This window comes from Dasypus novemcinctus, chromosome 15 (assembly GCF_030445035.2).
Source record: "Dasypus novemcinctus isolate mDasNov1 chromosome 15, mDasNov1.1.hap2, whole genome shotgun sequence".
Taxonomy (NCBI): domain Eukaryota; kingdom Metazoa; phylum Chordata; class Mammalia; order Cingulata; family Dasypodidae; genus Dasypus; species Dasypus novemcinctus.
In genome coordinates this window covers 103,072,282-103,093,904 of record NC_080687.1, presented here as the reverse complement: position 1 = coordinate 103,093,904, position 21,623 = coordinate 103,072,282, and the positions used below count along the sequence as shown (strand labels likewise).

Genomic DNA, 21,623 nt, shown 5'->3' with positions numbered 1-21,623 from the left:
GACCTGATGATAAAGTCCCCAGAGAACATCCGGGGCTTTTCCTTGCTCCCAGAAGAAGTCTTGGTTCTGGATAATAGAATCTTGGGGAGGGTCTTCCAGCAGCCATCTTAGGGGTACTGATGTCCACGTGGACTCTCTGCCAGGTTCCAGATCCATCTGTTAATTCCCTATCTTACTAGCCTGCTTCAAAGTCAGTAAATATATTGAGACAAATGAAAACAAGAACACAACTTATCAAAACTTCTGAGATACAGCAAAGGAAGTCTTGACAGGGAACTTTATGGTGCTAAACACTTATATTAAAAAAGAAGAAAGCATTAAACTCAAAGACTGAATGGAGAGACGAGTGCAGTTGCTGCTGAGATGGCAGCCTTGGCTGTGGACCCCAGGCGCCCACACCTGGGTCTGAACCCATGATGCTGGTTCACCCGCCTCTCCAAGGCCAGGAGTTAATGCCCAGTTCTCACCTAGGCTTTTGATGGGGATTTGCCAGCCCTGGTGACTCCACAACTGTGACCAGTTGGTGGCCCTTCAGTAGGAGGAATGGAAATGAGATCAACTTTACTTGCAGGTGGGTCACCACCACAGCCAGTTGTACCAGCTTATGAAGATAAAAGTGGAGCTCCTCCAGTGAGAAGTATATTGAGGATACTTCCAGCCCAGGACTTGGATCAACCCCTTTAACTTCAAGAAGACAGCCAAACGTTTCTGTAATGCAGAGTCCTCTTGTTGGAGTTCCAACTACTACTCCTGGAACAGGACAAAGTATATTTAGTCCAACAAATGTTGGCCAACCATGAAAGACTACAGTATCTCCTGCCCAGCTGGATCCTTTTTATACTCAAGGAGATTCTCTGACTTCAGAAGATCACCTCGATGACACTTGGGTGACTGTGTTTGGACTTCCTCAAGCATCTGAATCCTACATATTATTACAATTTGCACTATATAGGAGTATCTTAAAACATGCGATGTCTAACACAGGAACTTGGATGCATATTCATTATCAATCTAAACTGCAGGCCTGGAAAGCCTTAAGAAAAGATGGGAGGATTTTTGGAGTCTATCATGATTGGTGTAAAACCAAGTATAGATAAAGTATACCATCCCAATCTGGAAGTAATCTTAGGATTTCTACCATAAGACCTCTTACTACAGCATATAAAGCTTCTACTAATGATTATTAGGTTATTTCTGACCGACAAACACCAAAAAATGATGAAAGTCTTGTATCAAAGCAATAGAGTACATGTTCGGTTGGTAGTATAATACAAGTGGAGGATTCAACTACAGAAATGGAGGTTGCTACACTAAATAAGAGTTAGCTGAGTACTGCCAGTTTCCTTCAGCTAGTTATATAACCACTCTTGGCACATGGGGATGCTATCTCATACTTCTTTTATCAGCCTTTTTCTTTAAGGAAACAGCATATTTGTAGCTCACACTTTAAAAGATGCTTAAGATACATTTTTAAGAAACTGAAAATCCATGTAAATAGGATTTTGTGCTTTTTGTGATAGTGCATGCTTAAACACAAAAAACCCAGCACTGATTACTGTAAATTATATTATTGAGTTTGTGGTGAGAATCATGAGAGTCTGGGGTAAATTTCATGAATGGGAACTGTGTAGCTCCTTCTGCCAAAATATAAAGACTCTAATTTGGGAAGCAGACTTGGCCCAGTGGTTAGGGCATCCGTCTACCACATGGGAGGTCCACGGTTCAAACCCTGGGTCTCCTTGACTTCGTGTAGAGCTGGCCCATGTGCAGTGCTGATGTGTGCAAGGAGTGCCCTGCCACCCAGGGGTGTCCGCTGCCTAGGGGAGCCCCATGCACAAGAAGAGTGCCCCATAAGGAAAGCCACCCAGGGTGAAAAAAAGTGCAGCCTGCCCAGGAATGGTGCCGCACACATGGAGAGCTGACACAACAAGATGACTCAACAAAAAGAAACACAAATTCCCATGCCGCTGACAACAACAGAAGCGGACAAAGAAGATGCAGCAAATAGACACAGAGAACAGACAAACAGGGTGGAGGGGGGGAAAGGGGAGAGAAATTAATAAATAAATCTTAAAAAAATAAAAAAAAGATTCCCATGCTGCTGACAACAACAGAAGCAGACAAAGAAGAACACGCAGCAAATAGACACAGAGAACAGGCAACCAGGGTGAGGGAGTGGGGGAAGGGGAGATAGAGAAATAAATCTTATTTTTAAAAAAGATTACAATTAGCTGTTTGAATTATGATCTTTTATTTATTTATTTTATTGAAGTATATCATTCATACATGAACACACATAAATAAGTGTATAGTAAAGATTGTGAACTTACAAAATAAACATATATAACATTACACAGGGGTCTCTACACCATCCCTCCACCAACTCTTTGCATTGGTGTGAAACATTTGTTACAAACTATACAAGAGTATCATCAAAATATTACTACCAACTATATTCCTTATCTTACATTTGGTGTATTTTTCCCCAACCTACACTATTTTTTTAAATGTATTTTTGTTACAGATATTGTGAACTTGCAAAACAATCATACAGATATGTAGATTTCCCATACAACTCCACACCCTGGTGGAATATTTGTTACAGATTATGAGATAGTATCATCAGACTATTACCACCAATCATGGTCCATAGCATACGTTTGGCACACTTTTTCCATACACCTCCATTATCAACACAGTATAGGTTGGCATTAATGCAAGAATATTATAGTATTGTTAACCACAGTCTATAGGTCACACCAATTGAAGTTTTCCAATGTTTCTCTATATTCCCATCACCCTGCAATGAATTATGATCTTTTAATTTAGATAGTATTTAATATTTTAGTAACCATTGCTTTTGTATATGTCTTTCTGTGAATTGTCATCTTTCAGTGTTCTAAAACTGAAACAGTCTTTTTAAAAACCTACTCCCCAGGAAGCAGACTTGGCCCAGTGGTTAGGGCATCTGCCTACCACATGGGAGGTCCACGGTTCAAACCCCGGGCCTCCTTGACCCGTGTGCAGCTGGCCCATGTGCTGTGCTGATGCTTGCAAGGAGTGCCCTGCCATGCAGGGGTGTCCCCTGCCTAGGGGAGCCCCATGTGCAAGGTGTGCACCCCTTAAGGAGAGCCACCCAGCACGAAAGAAAGTCCAGCCCACCCAGGAATGGTGCCACACACATGGAGAGCTGATACAGCAAGATGACGCAACAAAAAGAAACACAGATTCCTGTGCCGTTGACAACACAGAAGCGGACAAAGAAGAACATGCAGCAGATAGACACAGAGAACAGGCAACTGGGGTGGGGGAGAAGGGGAGAGAAATAATAAATAAATCTTAAAAAAAAAACCCTACTCCCCTACTACTCAAGTTTCTTGAAAATTAAATTTGTTATGTTAACTGTATGTACTGAAAAAAAAAAAAGATTTAATTGAAAAACTGAAGAAACTAGAAAAGGAATAGCAAACCAATCCCAAAGCAAGCAGAAGGAAATAATGAAGATGAGAGCAGAAATAAATGAAACTGAGAAAAAAAATTGGAGAAAATCAATAAAACCAAAAGCTGGTTCTTTGAGAAGATCAACAAAATTGACAAACCCCTAGCTAGACTAGCCAAGGGAAAAAGAGAGAAGATGCAAATAAATACAACCAGTAATGAAAGGCAGGGAAGTTACAACTTACCCCACAGAAATTAAAAAAAAAAAGATAAGAGGATATTTTGAGCAACTGTATGCCAACTAACTAGTCAACCTAGATGAAATAGACAAAATCTTAGAAATGCACAAAAATAACCAACACTGACACTATAAGAAATACAAGAACTAACAACCAAAAATCTCCCAACAAAGAAAAAGTCCAGGATCAGATGGCTTCACAGGCAAATTCTACCAAACATTTTGAAAAGAATTAACACAAATCCTGTTTAAACTCTTCCAAAAAATTGAAGAGGGAAAATTATCCGACATATTTTATGAAGCCAACATCACCCTAAGACCAAAGCCAGATAAAGACACTAAAAGAAAAGGAAATTATAGACCAAACTCTCTAATGGACATAGATACAAAAATTCTCAACAAAATACTTGCAAATTGAATCCAACAGCACATCAAGAGGCTTCTACATCGCAACTCAGTGGGATTGAGTTCTGGTATGCAAGGCTGGCTCTACATAAGAAAATCACACATTAACAAATTGAAGGATGCAGAAAAGGCATTAGACAAAATACAACATCCTTTTTTAAAATAAAAACACTTCAAAAGATATGAATAGAAGGAAATTTCCTCAATATGATAAAAGCATATATGAAAAACCCACAGCCAATATCACATTCAATGGGGAAAGTTTGAAAGCTTTCCTTCTAAGATTGGGAACAAAACAAGGAGGCCCACTGTCCCATTGTTGTATTGTACTGGAAATTCTCTAGGGCAATTAGACAGAAAAAAAAATTAAAGGCATCCAAATAGGAAAAGAGGAAGTAAAATTCTCACTGTTTGTGGTTACATGATCCTGTATTTAGAAAATTCTGAAATATCCATGACAAAGGTACTTGAGCTAATAAATTAGTTCAAGAAAGTGGCAGCATAGAAGATCAACATGTTTGCATGTTGATGTTTTTGAACACTAGTACTAAACAACCTGAAGAAGAAATCAGGGGGAAAATTCCATTTATGATAGCAACAAAAAGACTCAAATACCAAGGAATTAACTTAAATAAAGAAGTATAGGACCTATATGCAGAAAACTATAAAACAATGCTAAAAGAAATCAGTGAAGACCCAAACAAATGGAAAGACATTCCATGCTCCGGACTGGAAGACTAAATATCATGAAGATGTCAAACCTACCCAAACTGATTTATAGACTCAATGCAATACCAATCAAAATTCCAACAGTCTACTCTACAGAATTAGAAATGGCAATTACCAAACTCATTTGGAAGGGAAAGTACACACAAATAGCCAAAAAAGAAGAGTGACATGGGAAGAATTTCACTTCCTGACCTTGAAACATATTACAAAGCTACAGTGGTCAAAACATCATGGCACTGGCATAAAGATGGACACATCAATCAGTGGAACTGAATTGAGAATCCAGAAGTAAACCCTCACCTATACAGTCTACTGGTTTGTGAGAAAACCTACCAACTTAATGTTAAAAGGTCAAAATGGTCTCTTCAACAAATGGTGCTTGGAGAACTGAATATCCATAACCAAATGAATGAAAGAGGACCTCTGTTTCACTCCCTATACAAGTATCAACTCAAAATGAATCAAAGATCTAAATATAAAAGCCAGGACCATAGAACTACTAGAAGGAAATATAGGGAAACATCTTAAAGAACTTGTAGTAGGTGGTGGTTTCTTGCACCTTCACCCAAAGCATGCCCAACAAGAGAAAAATAGATAAATGGGACCTCCTCAAAATTAAACACTTTTGCACCTCATAGGACTTTGTCAGAAAGTTGACATGGCAGCCAACTGAATGGGAGAAAATATTTGGAAATTACATGTCTGATAAGGGTTTAATATCCAGGATATATAAAGAGATGTTACAACTCAACAATAAAAAGACAAATGATCCGTTTGAAAAATGGGCAAAAGACTTGAGTAGACATTTGTCCAAAGAAGAAATACAAAGGGTGCGGCAATCAGCTCATAATAGGTTTGCTTGAAGGGAAGGCAACACAGAACTTTACAAAATAAAGGCCAGAGAGAGACACACAAGAGAGGAGATAAAAAATGGGACCAGGGGACTCAAGCTTCTGGAACTGAGAGTCTCGACCTGAGTTTCCACCTTGTATTTATTGGAAACTACCAAGCAGCTGTTTGCTGTTAGAATGACAACCACATCTATAATAGGGAACAACTGCAACATCTATAATAGAACAGGTGTAACATTTACAGTAAGGAACAGGTAAGCCAGCTTCCCACAACATCTTCCCCTTTTTGTTTTTGTAAAGTCTATGCAAATGATGTTTCACTGATTAACAAAGCTTCCTGCATGATATTTTCACTTTTAGGCTTGAACAATTCTCATTAAATTTTTTTCTCAATACATTTGGTCCCAGGTTTGTTCAAACTTAAAACTAGAGATTCATATATTCAACAAGGTACATATATATATATCACAGCTCATCAAATCACTTAAGTACACAATGTTTCATTATTAAAGTTCTGATTCATATTCAAGCATTTTATACATAATCCATAACTGCAACAACAAACAATAAGACTTCCAACTAACAAACATTTAATAAATAGACTTTCATTTCTCATGGGCTTAGGATACCCAACTAACAAGGCTATATAGGCCAGTACTCAATAATAGTGTTGGCCACATCCAATTCACAGGCTAAGTCAATACAAACTCCATTAACATGAGAAAACATTCTATGTATCATACAGCAGAGAGTATAGTTTTGTCTTATCCAAACATTTAAGAATTTGATTGAGCAGTAGGTACCTTACAACTTGTCCCAATTGTTTGCCTCTTCCAGGCCCTTAAAATACCATTGTCTCTGACATTTCTTAGTAGGGTCACTGCCACAGGTTTCTTCTATGCAACCAGATCCATTGCCATCAGGCCAGGGTAGAAAGCCTTGAAGAACAGCAGAAGTCCATTGCTGACCTTTTCACACAGTTCTTGTACTTTTTATATTCATTCAGGCTTGTTTTACTTTTACAAAACACATTATCTTAATGATTATTATCACAATACTTTTACAACTTACTAAATGCATACTAGTTCTGTGTCCCACATATTTTAGGACAAAATACACCTCATAACATTTCAGTTAGTATTCCCACAAACTTTTTACCTTTTTCAATATTTGCTTAACTTTTATGTCTTTCTTTATTCCTTCCTTTTTCTATCTCTTTTTCTTTTTCCCTTCCTTCTCTCTCCATTTTTCCTTTCTATCTCTTTCTTTCTCCCTTTTTCTATCTATTTTTCTTCTTTCCTTTCTTTTTCTCTCTCTTTCTTTTTCTTTTTATTTCCTTTGTCTTCCTTTCTGGGCACTTGCCCTGCTGTGGCCACCCACCCTGCTCTGGGGACTCGCCCTGCTCTTTTTCTTTTTCATACACACTGAAACAATTACAACACACACACTGATAATGAACAAACAGACAAACACAAAAGCAGTTTCAAATCTATTAATCTAGAATTTCTTCATTGCTTCATTTTATAATTCAAAATTTCTTTTCCAGTTTTCCTCCTCTCAGTTTCCTTCTTAATCTCTTTCTGTCCCCAGGTCATACTTGCTTTACGATGCCATGCTTGAACATGTTCTGTAGTTTAGATACTTTGATGTAAAACCATTCTAGTCTTCAGACCCAGCCATGCAGTTTCCAGCATCTGTCTCTCCATCTGCATGACCAGAGATTCTGGGTTCCACAGGAACTTCCGTTGTCTTTTGGCATTCATGGTGTGGCTTTATCCAATGAGCTGGTACCCACACAGGATGTTCTCCATCTCCTGGGGAAATACAAGCAAACCTTCAAGGACTTCAAAGTCTTTCCGAACTGCTTGGGGTTCTGTGCCATTACACCAACTTTAGTTTCACTTGAGGCAATCCTTCTTCCCTTTGGGCCCCACGTTGGGCACCAGTTGCTGCAATCAGCTCAAAATAGGTTTGCTTGAAGGGAAGGCAACACAGAACTTTACAAAATAAAGGCCAGAGAGAGACACACAAGAGAGGAGATAAAAAATGGGACCAGGGGACTCAAGCTTCTGGAACTGAGAGTCTCGACCTGAGTTTCCACCTTGTATTTATTGGAAACTACCAAACAGCTGTTTGCTGTTAGAACTGCAACATCATCCACAATAATAGGGAATGACAGCAACATCTACAAAAGAACAGGTACAACATTTACAATAAGGAACAGGTAAGCCAGTTTCCCACAAAAAAAAAACAGGGTAGGAAAACACTTGAAAAAATGCTCAGTATTGTTGGACTCAGAAGTGATATCTCCACACATGCCTCTTCTGTCACTTTTACTGAACCTGTGGTTGGCGCTGGGGTTGTACACCAGAGACTTGAATCTCTGGATGGTCCATGTGCCAGCTGGACCCTGAGCCTCAGCAGAGTTGCAACACCTACTCTCCTGTTCATTGGACTTACCCAGGTTTGCCAGCAAGGAGGTGAGGATGGTCAAACACCACACCAGGGAACCGAGAGTCTACAACTGCAAGCAGGAGAATCCCATCAGTCATGTGGGATCTAAGTCCCCTCTCAACTTAGAGGTGTAGTGGACATCACCATCCCAGGGTCCTCAGGATGGAGGAATAAAATATGGATTAGAGTGGACTTACTGGTATTCTACTATAGAATTATTGTGACTCTAGCAATGGAAGAAACTGTATCATTGATGTGGAGACAGTGGCCAGGGGAGTTGCTGAGGGCAGGGAGAGGGAAGAAGAGGTGTGATATGGGGGCATTTTCAGGACTTGGAGTTGGCCTGAATGATACTGCAGGGACAGATGCAGGACATTATATATCCTGCCATGACCCACTGAATGGACTGGGAGGGTGTAAACTACAATATAAACTATAATCCATGTGGTGTAGCAGTGCTCCAAAATGTATCTCATCAAATGCAATGCATGTACCACACTAATGAAGCAGTTGTCAGTGTGGGAGGAGTGGGAGTGTGGGGAGTGGGGTGTATGGGAACCTCTTATATTTTTTAATGTAACATTTTGTGTGATCTATGTATCTTTAAAAAAAATAATAAAAAATGAAAAAAAAGAGCTCAACATCACTAATGCTCAGGGAAATGCAAATTAAAACTACAATGAGATATCATTTCACAACTATCAGAAGGGCCGCTATTAAAAAGACAGAGAATGACACGTGTTGACAAGGATGTGGAGAGATAGGAGCACTTATTCCCTGTTGGTAGGAATGTAGTCCTCCCCACTGTGCAGGGCTGTTGGGCAGCTCCTAAGGAAGTTGAATACAGACTTGCCACGTGACCCTGCAATACCTCCAGTGGGTATACACCCAGAACAGAGAGCAGTGACACAAACAGGCATTGTGTTCACAGTAAAGTCATTCATGATTGCTAAAAGTTGGAAACAACCCAGGTGTCCCTCAACTGTTGAGTGGATAAACTGTGGTGTATGCACACGATGTGATATTATGCAGCTGTAAGAAGAAATGAAGTTGCAAAACTTATGACAACATGGATGAACTTGAAGGTCATTATGTTGAGCAAAGGAAGCCAGGCACAAAAGGACAAATACTGTATGACTGCATTACTATGAACTAAATATGCTGTGTGACACATTGTATGATTCAAAAACAATTCATATGTATCAGTACATTTAACTGAGAAATGTATGTTGTGTGTTTTTTTCATTTTTTTAAAAAGATTTGTTTATTTATTTAATTCCCCCCCCTTCCCCGGTTGTCTGTTCTCTGTGTCTGTTTGTTGCATCTTGTTTCTTTGTCCACTTCTGTTGTCGTCAGCGGCATGGGAAGTGTGGGAGGCACCATTCCTGGGCAGGCTGCACTTTCTTTCGCGCTGGGCAGCTCTTCTTACAGGGCGCACTCCTTGCGCATGGGGCTCCCCTACGTGGGGGACACCCCTGCGTGGCACGGCACTCCTTGTGCGCATCAGCACTGCGCATGGGCCAGCTCCACACGGGTCAAGGAGGCCCGGGGTTTGAACCATGGACCTCCCATGTGGTAGATGGACGCCCTAACCACTGGGCCAAGTCCACTTCCCTAGGCTTGTTTTATATGTTGGTGAATGTTCCATGCTCCTTCATCTGCCCCCTATGTAATCACTGCACACTTGACAAGACAGTTTTCTCTCCTCAGGTAGCACATAGGACCCAGGTAGAAGCAGACTGATAGGGTCCATGCTGGAAAAGAGATAGCATGCTCTCTTGAAAGACACAGACTTCACTGCCTCAGAGATCAAACAACGAACCCTCTGGCTGTCACTATGTGTTAATATGATTTTTAACTCAGAGTCTCCTACAGCATTCTACTTAGAGCCATGGATCTTTAGGGAGATGCTAAAAAAAGTGGATGCTATTTTTAAAACCTAGCAAAAAATGATCCCTTGGTAATTAAAAATATAAATGCAGAAAATGAAAAACCTGATGGAAGGATTGGAAGATAAAGTCAAAGAAATCTTCCAGAAAGTAGAGCAAAAGGCAAGGGTGAAGAAAGGAGAGAAAATATTTTGATAAATAATAAGTCAGAGTGCAACAGCCAAATAATAGGAGTTTCAGAAAGAGAGAATATAAAGAATGGAGAGAAAAATTCAAGAAGACATGCCAGAATTGAAATGAACTCTCAGAGTAAGTGACAGAGTAGAGTCCATTAAGTGTCCAGAATATGGGAATAAAATAAAGTTATATCAGAATACACAATTATGATATTTCACAATTCCTGGAACAAAGAGAAGATTTTATAATCTTCCAGAAAGAAATGAGAAAAATTATGAGAGAAAAAAGTCATAATTAAAGGCTCAAGAGTCAATGCATATGGAAGCAGATGTGGCTCAAGAGATTGGGCTCCTCTCTACCACACAGGAGGTCTGAGGTTGGATTCCTGGGGTCTCCTGGTTAAGGCAAGTTGGCCTGAGTGGAAAGCTGACCTGAGCAGAGTGCTGGCCCATGTGGAGAGCTGCCCTGTGTGAAGAGATGGCCTGAGTGGAAGCTGACCCACACAGAGTGCTGGCCCATGTGGAGAGCTGCTCTGCATGGAGAGCTGGCACAGCAAGATGATGCAGCAAAAAAAGACACAAGGAGAGACATAAGAGATGCAGCAGGCCAGGGAGAGGAGGTGACACAAGAGATTGAGCACCTCTCTCCTACACTGGAAGGTCCCAGGATCAGTTCCTGGTGTCACCTAAAGAGAAGACAAGCAGACACAGAAAAGTGCACAGAGAATGGACACAGAGAGCAGACAATGGGGCAGGGGAGGGGAGAGAATAAATAAGTAAATCTTAATAAAACACATGGGACTATAAAACACAGTGAACCCTGTAGTGGATGATGGCTGTGGTTAATAGTACAAATATGAGAACATTCTATCATGAACTATAACAAACATATATCACTATTATAAGGTATTAATAAGAGGGGATACATGGGAAAAAATACATCTAATGTAAACTATGGTTTATAGTTAGCAGTAATAGTTTAATATTCTTTCATCAATTGTAACAAAGGTACCACACCAATGCAAAGTGTCAACAATAGGGGGTATTTAGGAATATTTTATTTTTTACATAAGTTTTATGTAAACTTACAACTTCTCTAATTTTTAAAAATTACAATAATTTAAAAAATTATACTAGATAAATCTATAGAGGCAGAAAGCAGATCAATTGTTGCCTGGAGCTGGGTATGGGAGCAGGGATTAAATGCAAATGAACTTGAGGGAATTTTAGTAAATCTTCTAAAACTGGATTGTGGTGGTGATCACACAACTGTATCAATGTGCTAAAAAAAGAGAAGTCTTTGAACTGTACACTTCCAGTGGGTGAGTTTTATGGTATATAAATTATCCTCAATAAAACTTTTTAAATCACACACACACAACAGTCAATGTAGTGTTAGATTCTCAACAGTAATAGTGGAAGATAGAACACAATGGAGTAGCACCTTCAAAGTTCTGATAGGAAGAGATTTCCAGCCTAGAATTTCATACCCAGCCAAACTATCAAATCAGTTGTAAGTGTAAAATAAAAATTTTCAAGGTCTCAAAAAACGCATCTTCCACACGTTCAAACAGATGTGCTGCACCAAAACAAACCAAGAAATAAGAATATCTGGGATGCAGGAGTAGGGGGTTTAACCCAGGAGAGATGCTAAGGCCTCTCAAAGAGGAAGTGCATGCAATGTGGAGAGCAATGAGTCCAAAGTGTAGAGGTACGCCTTAAGATTCAAACACTGCAAGGATGTCAGCAACAAGGTGTCTGATGTCACCATACTCTCTTTATTGCAAGGCCAAAATTCTCAGGAAGTCTGGTCCAGAGTCTTATTTGTATTTGGCTTACCTTGATCACATACTGCTGAAGCTCCCACCCTTCTCTCCATGCCCTATGGTCAGGATCAGCTGAGGATATTCCCTTCACCCCCAAAGGGGTTAGACTTTCCCAATTCCCGAGAGCTGGAGGGAAGCATCAAAGTACAAAACAGAGAGCAGCCCATGCCCACCGACTGCCACCAAAGGCCTCCCAGCTGTGCTGACAGCCGTCCTGACTGCTATGAGTGCTGCGTCCTAAGACTTGGGGGTGCTTGCCCACTGACTTCCCCAGAAGGGGCACTTGTCAGTCTCCCAAGGAAGATGAATGCTGACTATGAACCCTCTGTTCAGCTCATCTCCTTTGGAGCCTTCATCTAACAGTGGCCATGTTCTCTGTTGGAAACTGAGGCACAGTGGCCTCACAAGGAGAAACATGCTATCTCCATGGCTATACTTGCAACCTAAGGCATGCAGTAATTAAGAGTTCTGGGCAAATGGCATGAAGCTGTTAAAGGCTGAAAGAAAAGATGAGCACATATCTTTTGTAGTAAATAGAACACTTAGACTTTGTACCTTGAGATAAGATTTTTCGAGTTCCTTAGAGTTCCTTAGTAATGCTAATAGTTAACTGCATGTTGCTGCTTGTTGTCATGTAGGCTAGTAGGCTATGTGTTGCTGCTTATTGTCACGTAGACTGGGGTACATGAGAGCCCCTTGTAAACAATAAAGTTGTCTGATGAGTCTCTACTTGCTGACCCCCTGATCCCAGCTCTCTCGTTCTTTCTTTCTTTTTCTTTCTTTCTCTTTATTTCACTCTCCTTTTTCTCTTTCTTTCATTCCCAATACTCTTTGGGTCCAAATCTCCAACATTCTCCTTTCCTTGTTCTCAGGTTTTGTATTGATCTTGATCACATCTATTTATCTCAACCGTTGAGGAAATGATATCATATTTGATTGATGAAAGAAAAAAGAAAAACCACTAGGTTAAGGTGTTAATCAGTTCAGATTCAGTTTGCATAACTATAAATGGTGGCAAAAAAATCTCAGAGCTGCTAGAAGAAGTAAATGAGTTAATGTAGATACAATGTATGGTCCAGATTAGGGCCTCAACCAGTAGTAGCTCTTAAAAAAAAACTCAATTCAATAAAAGAATTCCTTTAGTGTGTAAGTGTGTGTGTGTGTGTGTGTGAGAAATGTGGGTGTGTGGGTGTGTTTAGGTGTGTGTGCGGTATGTGTGTGTTTGGGAGGGTATAAAAAATGCAGTGAGGGTAAATTAGGGGCATACCCAAGTCTGCTGAGGTGCTGGAAGCTTTCCAAAGAAGATGGCTTTGAAGTCCTTGCATAAGGAACGTGGAGTGTGACCAGGGCCAGGAGGCCTGGGGCCCTGGGAGTGGTGGCAGAATTAGGGATTTGTGAGCCAGAATCATTGATGCCTCTTCTATATGTTTTTACATTTTACTGTGGAAAATTTCAAATGTATATAAGTGGAGAGACTATTATATAGTACACCCACGTCTGTCCAGATTCCACAATTATCCATTCATGGCCAATCATGTTTATTTGTATCCCAAGCTATTTCTTCTCCAGTCCCAGCTGATTTAAAAGCAGGTCCCAGAATCATATCATTTCACCTGAAAATCTTTTAGTATTTTCTTGTGGCCTCCTCAGTATTTCCTAAGTTCTTTTAAAAAAATAACAACAATAACTAAGAATTAAATGAACCCATTTATACTAACATGGAAAGATGTTACAAACATATTGTTAAATGAAATGAATGAGTGACATCACAGCTACATTAATAAAACCCAACCAAACAAAGAACAAACAGTAAAATATAGGGGTGTGTGTCCCAAAATACATAAATATATTATGAAAAGATCATTGTAAAGGTGGCCACCAAACTAGTGAAACTGATCACTTTCGAGGAGGGAAGTCATCATGTGGGGGTGAAGGAAATCTTTCCTTATAGAGTTTTATATTGTTTGATTCTTGTGCAGAAAATGTATTCATCATTACTTGGGTAATTAATAAAAAGAGAAGGAATTGACATGAACACTGCTCATCACTGCCCAGGTGACTAACTCACCGGGGGAGTATGGAAGATTCTCAGGCACTGAGCTGAGTTTTCTAACCACGTAGTAATTTTCCATCCTCCTTCCCAGTGAAGGTTTTTGTTTGGTTGGGTTTTTTTTTCCCCCAATTAAAAATATGCTACCCTGTTCAGGAAACATGGCTGACTGATTAGCAGCTGCACAGAGGGCCTACTTTGCATATTGAAACAGCCTTAGGGGGAAAATGCCCCAAACGCAGTCATCAGCTCTGCTTGAAGGCTGGAGATCAGGCCACAGATGTGTCTTGGCCTTCTGCACATTTTGCACATTTTTAGAAGAATGTCTCTGGCCACTGTCCCCCGTGCCCACCCTCAATGGCAGGAAACTTCGGACAAACACTGTAAAAGTAGAAGCAGAAGCTGCTTCAGTGCAAAGCTCACCTTCTTCAGATCTTACTGCCACTGTTTCATAACATACATCATCCACTGCTGTTTCCTTTCCTGTTTTTCTTAGAAAGAGAGTGGCTGCCAAGACTCTTTCTGTTCCAAGGGGCAGAGAGATCAGAGACTTGCACCAAAATCTTTCCCCAGCTTTGACACATTCCTCACCTAGTGATTAAAGAAATGGCGTCGCCTTTAGAATAGGAACTAGAAAGAGCCGAAGATTTCTGGAAGACGAGAAGTGCTTTCAAACACTGGCAAGCCAATGAAAGTGATGATAATTCAAAGCACAACTTGTAATGCAAAATAAAGACCTTCTAGAGGAGTTTGCAATCTGCTTATATATTGTTCTATATCTAATTCTGTTAGATGATGGTCTAGGCATTTTGTTTTTAAGATTTATTTTCTTTCTTTCCTCCCTGCCGCCTTGTTTGAGCTCGCTGGGTGCTCCTACCTGGGGCCTCCCATGTGGAGGGAGGCACCTAATGGCTTGAGCCACCTCGGCTCTGAGATGGTCTGTCGGAGTCTTGGTGGGTGACCCAAGGTATCGGGAATGAAAGACAAAGAAAGATTGGGTTCAGGGGATCTGAGAGCATTGATTTCTCAAGTTCATCAGACAACTTTATTGAGTCAAGGGGCTAGTATATATACCCCTAACATATGTGACATTCAGCACAAAATCAAGTTACCTATTACCCTTACCTCATTCTATATTAACTAGTGATTGATGAACACCAACAAACTTTACTGGAGCTATTATTATAAAAATCAGTAACTATGCTCATAAATCTTGTTACTCAGGTTGTTCTGTTCTATATGTATTGTTCTGCCTGCAGGTGTACTTTCCCAGCCAAGATTGTGCTCTGCACCAATAATCACAAGGGACAGTTTGACTCAGTGGTCAAGGAAGTAACTTGCTTCCATGGAAACAACATGCCTTTGTTTCCCACATTTCCCCCTTTTTGTTTTAGTCAGGGTGACTGTGCCTGTCTTAGGTTGCCCCCCAGGGGGTCTTACCCATCATTGACTACCAGCCAAGCTCACTGACTTCGGGGTACTATTGTAGTGTTTTAGCAAGTACTAAGATATTAGCCTGTCCCATTGTGTCCAAACGGTGCAATCTCTGGCAAACACCTTTTCCCAGGCAAGTGACAACCATGAGCAACAGCATTAATACACATATCCCTATCCCTAAGGCAGATAAGAAATGCTGAGACTGCCACCAATCAACAGGATAAAACTTATTTAAATGTGAAATCAAATCATTAAAGATGTCCTTATCATTATCTACATATATCTGATTATGAGACATTTCTAAAATCTTTTTCTGCAATTTTTCAATTTCTAATGACATATTTCCTTTGCGTCCTAACAAATGATTTCTGATCTTATTCCATTGAAACATAGAAATGTTATAATCCAAAGGAGTAATACAAAAATTACTTCCATTCCAATCACATTTCAATCCTCTTAACAAATTCAAATTATAAACTTGGTCTCCTAAGTGTAAAACAGCAGATTCCAAATCACTAACTCTGTTATTAAGTCCTTCATCAATGTACTCCTGACTATGCCATAAGTCCCTTGCATTCTTGTGCCAATCATGCACATATTGCTGTGTCTGCACCGTCTCATGCAATGTAACAGCAGCAGTGGCAGCAGCAGTGATGACACCAATGAAGCCAAGAATGTCAGCTATGAGAAGTCCGAAAAATCTCTTAGATCATTTCAACAGTCCTTGAGCCAGGTGGAAAAGAAGATGACTTTCAGGTGATGACTGCCACATCTGATTCATTTTCACCGGGATCCACACCCCTTGTCTTCAGTGAGCCATGGTGATAATATCTCCATTCTGTAAAATATTCTCAGACAAGCAAGTATACAAAGCACCATCCTTATAGAACAAAGCATTTTCAGTAATGGTAGCCTTCCCTACCACAAACACATATGAATCTCTGACACATGATTGAAAATGATGAATTTGATCTAATTGTAAAATATTGTCCATCCATACTTTTATTACCTTTCCATTCAGAAGTAGATACCACTCCTAAGAAGACTTTCCATATTTGTTTTTGATCATGGACTCCAGTGCTATTGCACCATGGAAAAGGAACCCATTTTCCCTATATTTTTCCAATCACTATTATTTTTGGTAAAAATTATTTTTTCATCCAAATCAAGGGAATCATGAAAGGGATACTGCATATTACTAATTTGTTGTCCCATGCTATTTATACCATACCAAATAAATCTGCCCTTATATTTGTTGGGATTCCCCATAGGGGCACTTTCCCAAACTATTCCATAGGAATCATTAAAAATGACAGATCCTCTTCCCATATGGCATTCATACCATCTTTGCATATCACCAGCATTCCTCTTAGGACAACTATAACTTGGATACTTATATTCTTGGTATTGATAGGATGGGAATAAAGTTACCAAAGATTTAGTATTATTATGGCTAAAATTGATCATAGTTCTATTTTTCACAGCCATACATGGTGGGTGATTGCCAATGCAAAGAGGTCGGAAATCAAATGGAAGAAGGAGATTATAAATCCTTTGTCCTTCTTCTCATGGCTTAATTGGTAACCTATCATCTACGGGTCCAGGAAATATAATAGTTTTATTTAAATAGACAGGAAAAGAAGGATCTTTCCAGGTTAACACTCAAAGTAATGGGGGATTAGGGATATAAGCCCAATATGTGTAATTACCATTACCATTGCTGGTTTCACTCACTATCAGTAGGATCCACATGTGTAGAAGACTCCACTTCTTCAGTCCTAGGTTTAATCCTTTTTGCCGGAAGCCAGATTTCTTCTCCATTTTCTGAAATGATAAGAGCATAGCCTCGCCGCCATACTTTAACCCTGCCTTTCTTCCATTCATTACTTAAAACATCTTTCCAAAATACTGGTTGATTCTCAGATTCTGCAATTTTTGTGGATTTTTGAGAATGTCCAAAATGACATTCAGCCGGTGTCATAGAATCATAAACGTTAAGAAAATTTAAGGTAAATAAAGCTTTAGCCAATTGATCTTTAGGTGATATCATACCATCATCTCCCCCTTTTTGTTTTAAAAGCATAGTCTTGAGAGCATGAGGGCATCTTTCAACAATAGCTTGACCTGTAGGATTATGAGGAATGCCAGTAACATGTTCAATAGCATATTTCCCACAAAAGGAAGCAAAGGATTTACTAATGTAAGAGGGTCCATTATCAGTTTTAATTTTTAGAGGGCATCCCATCACAGCAAAAGCAGACCAGAGATGTGAGCGCACATGATGAAACCGTTCCCCACTTTGAGCAGTAGCCCACATGAAATGAGAATAAGTGTCAATACAAACATGAACATATTGTAGTTTACCAAAGGATGGAATGTGAGTAACATCCATCTGCCATAATTGATTAGGAGTCAGGCCTCTGGGATTAGTTCCAGCCTGAAAAGGCACTGCTGTCAGTGGTCCACAGGTCGGACAAGTATGAATAATTTCCTGCGCTTGTAGTCTAGTTAGCTTTTGATATTTATTTCGCAGGCCTTTAGCATTAATGTGAGTTAAAGCATGATAATCACGAGCACTTTGTAAACACCCCACTAATAAATCAGCTCGAGCATTACTTGCTGTCATAGGACCAGGCAAAGATGTATGAGAACGTATATGTGTAATATAAATAGGATGCTGTCTTAATCTAATGAGATGTTGCAAATCAGCAAAAAGTTGAGATAATTCATCAGTAACAAAGATATGAGCCGTTTCAATATGCTTAACAGTAAGGCATACATATTCAGAATCAGAGACAATATTCAAAGGTTTCTTAAATATTGTTAATACCTTAATGATGGCAGCAAGTTCAGTACGCTGAGCAGACATGAATGGAGTCTGCCAAGCCTGTTCTTTTTGAGAAGTAACGTATGCTGCTTTTTTATTACTATTACTATAGTAAATACTGTACAAGATAGTTGGGTTATGCACATAAGCCCTGAAAAGCACTGCAAAAGTTTATTGTTGCATTTTTTACAGATAGAGGAATGCAGCTGGCTTGATTTGTCTAAGAAGACACTAAAGAAAGTCTTAGCAAGTTTTAAAACAAAGTGATAGCAACACAGCTGGACATTAACTTTTGCAACCAGCAGTGTTTGGGATTGCTGCATACTACAGTGTTGTTACTTTAATCTATGATAAGAGGTTGTTTCTGTGACACACGCTCTTTTATAATAATTAAAACCATAATTAACTACATTGTACTTTTCTTTACTTTAAATACTTAGTAGCATGCAATATCAGAAACAGTTTCCTAGTAGCAAGTTGTCAAAGGAGGCTGGCTGCAACCAAGCTTTTCTGTTATAAAATTACCTTTTATTATTATTATTATTACCATTATTATTATTAATTCAGGTTTGTTTAATAATGACCTTTTGGAATTAGCCACTTAAACACTTTAATTTAAACAATGCTTCATAAGACTTTTTATAATTATTTATAACCATATAAACTATAATTATATTATTTTAAGACAAATTTTACTTTTACAGAACACATTTTTTTTTTTTTTTACTTAAAGTTACCACAATACTTTCTATAACTTGCCACATGCATTTAAGTTCCACGAGTTTATGAAAATTAGCCACCCTACTTCAGGGCAAAACACACTTTTTTGCAAAAACTTATTAAATTTCAATTAGCATTCTCACAAACTTTTAACCTTTTTAATATTCATTTAAGTTTTACATCCTTCATATTATCCTGTGAAGAAAAATAAGCTATTCATTTCAATCTAGGCAAGAACAACTTTTTATAAAAAGACTTACAGTAATTTTGTTAATCAAGACTCACAATTTTTATCATTGTAGAAATCTTATTAACATTTAAACTTATGTATTAATATAAGCGCTTATTTAATTTTTGGCCATTTGAATAGAGCTCTTTTATAAATTTTTATTAATTTATATTACCATCCAGAGGTATCAAAATATACACTGACATTGAACAAACAAACACAGAACAATCACAACACAGTAACAGAAACATACAGTTTACAATTAACTCATAATTCTTACTTTCTTGGTATAGCTGCTTTTAAGCTCTCCATTATATCTCATTTTAAATATCACTTTTTAAGGTTTCTTCTGGAATCCATGTTGCCTGTAACATGCAAGCTTGTGCTTGGAAACATTTTTATTAGTTACCAGCAATCAGTTAAGATAACTTGAGCAGCATAAATGTAGCTAAAACTCTAATTTAGCAGTTTAGACAGACCGTTAACACACATTTTTGGATTATTACTCTGTAAGACTATTCTGAGACTTGAAGTTCAGGAGTAAACCATTGATTTAAAACTGAAAATTCCTTTTTAAACCTTGATAAAAATTATGTACTAATTGTATTATCTTGGTTAAATAAGCCCAATTAGAATTAGCATGGAAATAACCAATGTTGCCATGTTTTTCTCTTTTTCCAGTGGCTTAACTCTATTAACCCCCACTAGCCCACGGCTACATTGTCATGTAGACAGCAGGGGGGTTGCAGAGTTGCTGCCAGAATAGTTTCCTTATCTTAGTTAACACTTTAACAGAGAGTTTTCTTACAACCTGATTTCACTAACAAGGACATTATTTAGTATCTTTGCCCATTTTAAATCTTTCAATAGTTTAAAAGTTTTTGGCTCAGGATGAAACTTGACACCCCCTTGTTGGTGTTGAGCATCAGGAGGAATTTGTTGAATAGTTACAGGAAAAGCTGCTACAGCTTGCATAGCCAGAGGCTCACCTTGACTAGATCCCAATAAAAGACATCTCATTAATGGAGTAACAGGCACAGGATTTGGCTTAAAGCTGCTACGAACATAAGGCAGGTCTGTAGAGAAAAGTCCACTAGGTACTTTTCCAGGTTCTGGAGGTGCAGAAGGAACCTCATGAGTCAAATTAGGATATATGTTTACCTTAGAAATATTTAGCTCCGACATGGATTTAGTTAAGAACGGATTTGTGTCTTTAACTTCAAATAACTCTTCTTCCTGATCCTCCTCCAAATTCCTGTCTTTACCTGTATCATTCATAGCCGTTTCCTCCCTTGAGAAAAGAACAATCTCTTCCTCTTCATTAGACTGCAAAGGATCTAATGCAGCTGCAATATGCTGTCCTAAGGCCCAAACTGATACAGGTATATTCTCTCCTTTCTGATATGCTCTCCTCAATTCTTTCATTACTTGCCTCCACTGCTTAACATTCATCAAATTCTTTCCTTGCGGTTGAAACCAATAACAATGTTTTTGAACCAAAGCAAACAATTCTAACAAATCTGCAGTCTTAATTGTGACGCCTACACTGCGCAACAGTGTTTTCAAAACCTGTGAATATTCTTCCAAGCGTCCTGGTTGATTACCCATACCCTGATGCTAGTGGAAAGCAAAACTTAATAATATCAAGCAGCAATCTACCCGGGTTAATTAATTTTGACGCTCCTTACTTTAAAAAAGGCTTTTCAGCTTTCTGCGTTCCCGATCCAGAGGTGGAAGATCCTACGCTGCCATGTCTTGATGAATCCTCTGCCTCGGGCCCCACGTTGGGCGCCACCTGTCAGAGTCTTGGTCAGTGACCCGAGGTATCGGGAATGAAAGACAAAGAAAGATTGGGTTCAGGGGATCTGAGAGCATTGATTTCTCAAGTTCATCAGACAACTTTATTGAGTCAAGGGGCTAGTATATATACCCCTAACATACATGACATTCAGCACAAAATCAAGTTACCTATTACCCTTACCTCATTCTATATTAACTAGTGATTGATGAACACCAACAAACTTTACTGGAGCTATTATAAAAATCAGTAACTATGCTCATAAATTCTTGTTACTCAGGTTGTTCTGTTCTATATGTATTGTTCTGCCTGCAGGTGTACTTTCCCAGCCAAGATTATGATCCACACCGATAATCACAAGGGACAGTTTGACTCAGTGGTCAAGGAAGTAACTTGCTTCCATGGAAACAACATGCCTTTGTTTCCCACAATGGTCTACTCTCTATATACAAGAAAAATGTTGACCTCCGCCCCAGTCCTTTGGCATGCAGATCCATTTTGAGCAATCTTTAAACGATGGTATGAGATTACACAGAGTGCTGTCCCTAGCTGCTCA

The 21,623-nt window shown here is 39.0% G+C and overlaps 1 long non-coding RNA gene and 1 pseudogene across 2 annotated transcripts; one reads left to right on the top strand and one right to left on the bottom strand.

The window, feature by feature from the left end:
* Positions 1-363: 363 nt before the first annotated feature.
* LOC101445571 (nucleoporin NUP35 pseudogene) lies at positions 364-1,264 on the top strand (annotated as a pseudogene).
* A 9,952-nt stretch (positions 1,265-11,216) lies between these two features.
* Positions 11,217-19,347, bottom strand: LOC139436552 (uncharacterized). 2 transcript variants are annotated; one of them, XR_011645883.1, is made up of 2 exons: positions 17,228-19,347; positions 11,217-16,343 (listed from the first exon to the last, which is right to left on the bottom strand). It is a non-coding gene; the product is annotated as an uncharacterized lncRNA (long non-coding RNA). The 2 variants fall into 2 exon arrangements; XR_011645882.1 differs by having other exon boundaries at positions 11,217-16,331.
* Between the last annotated feature and the right edge of the window lie 2,276 nt (positions 19,348-21,623).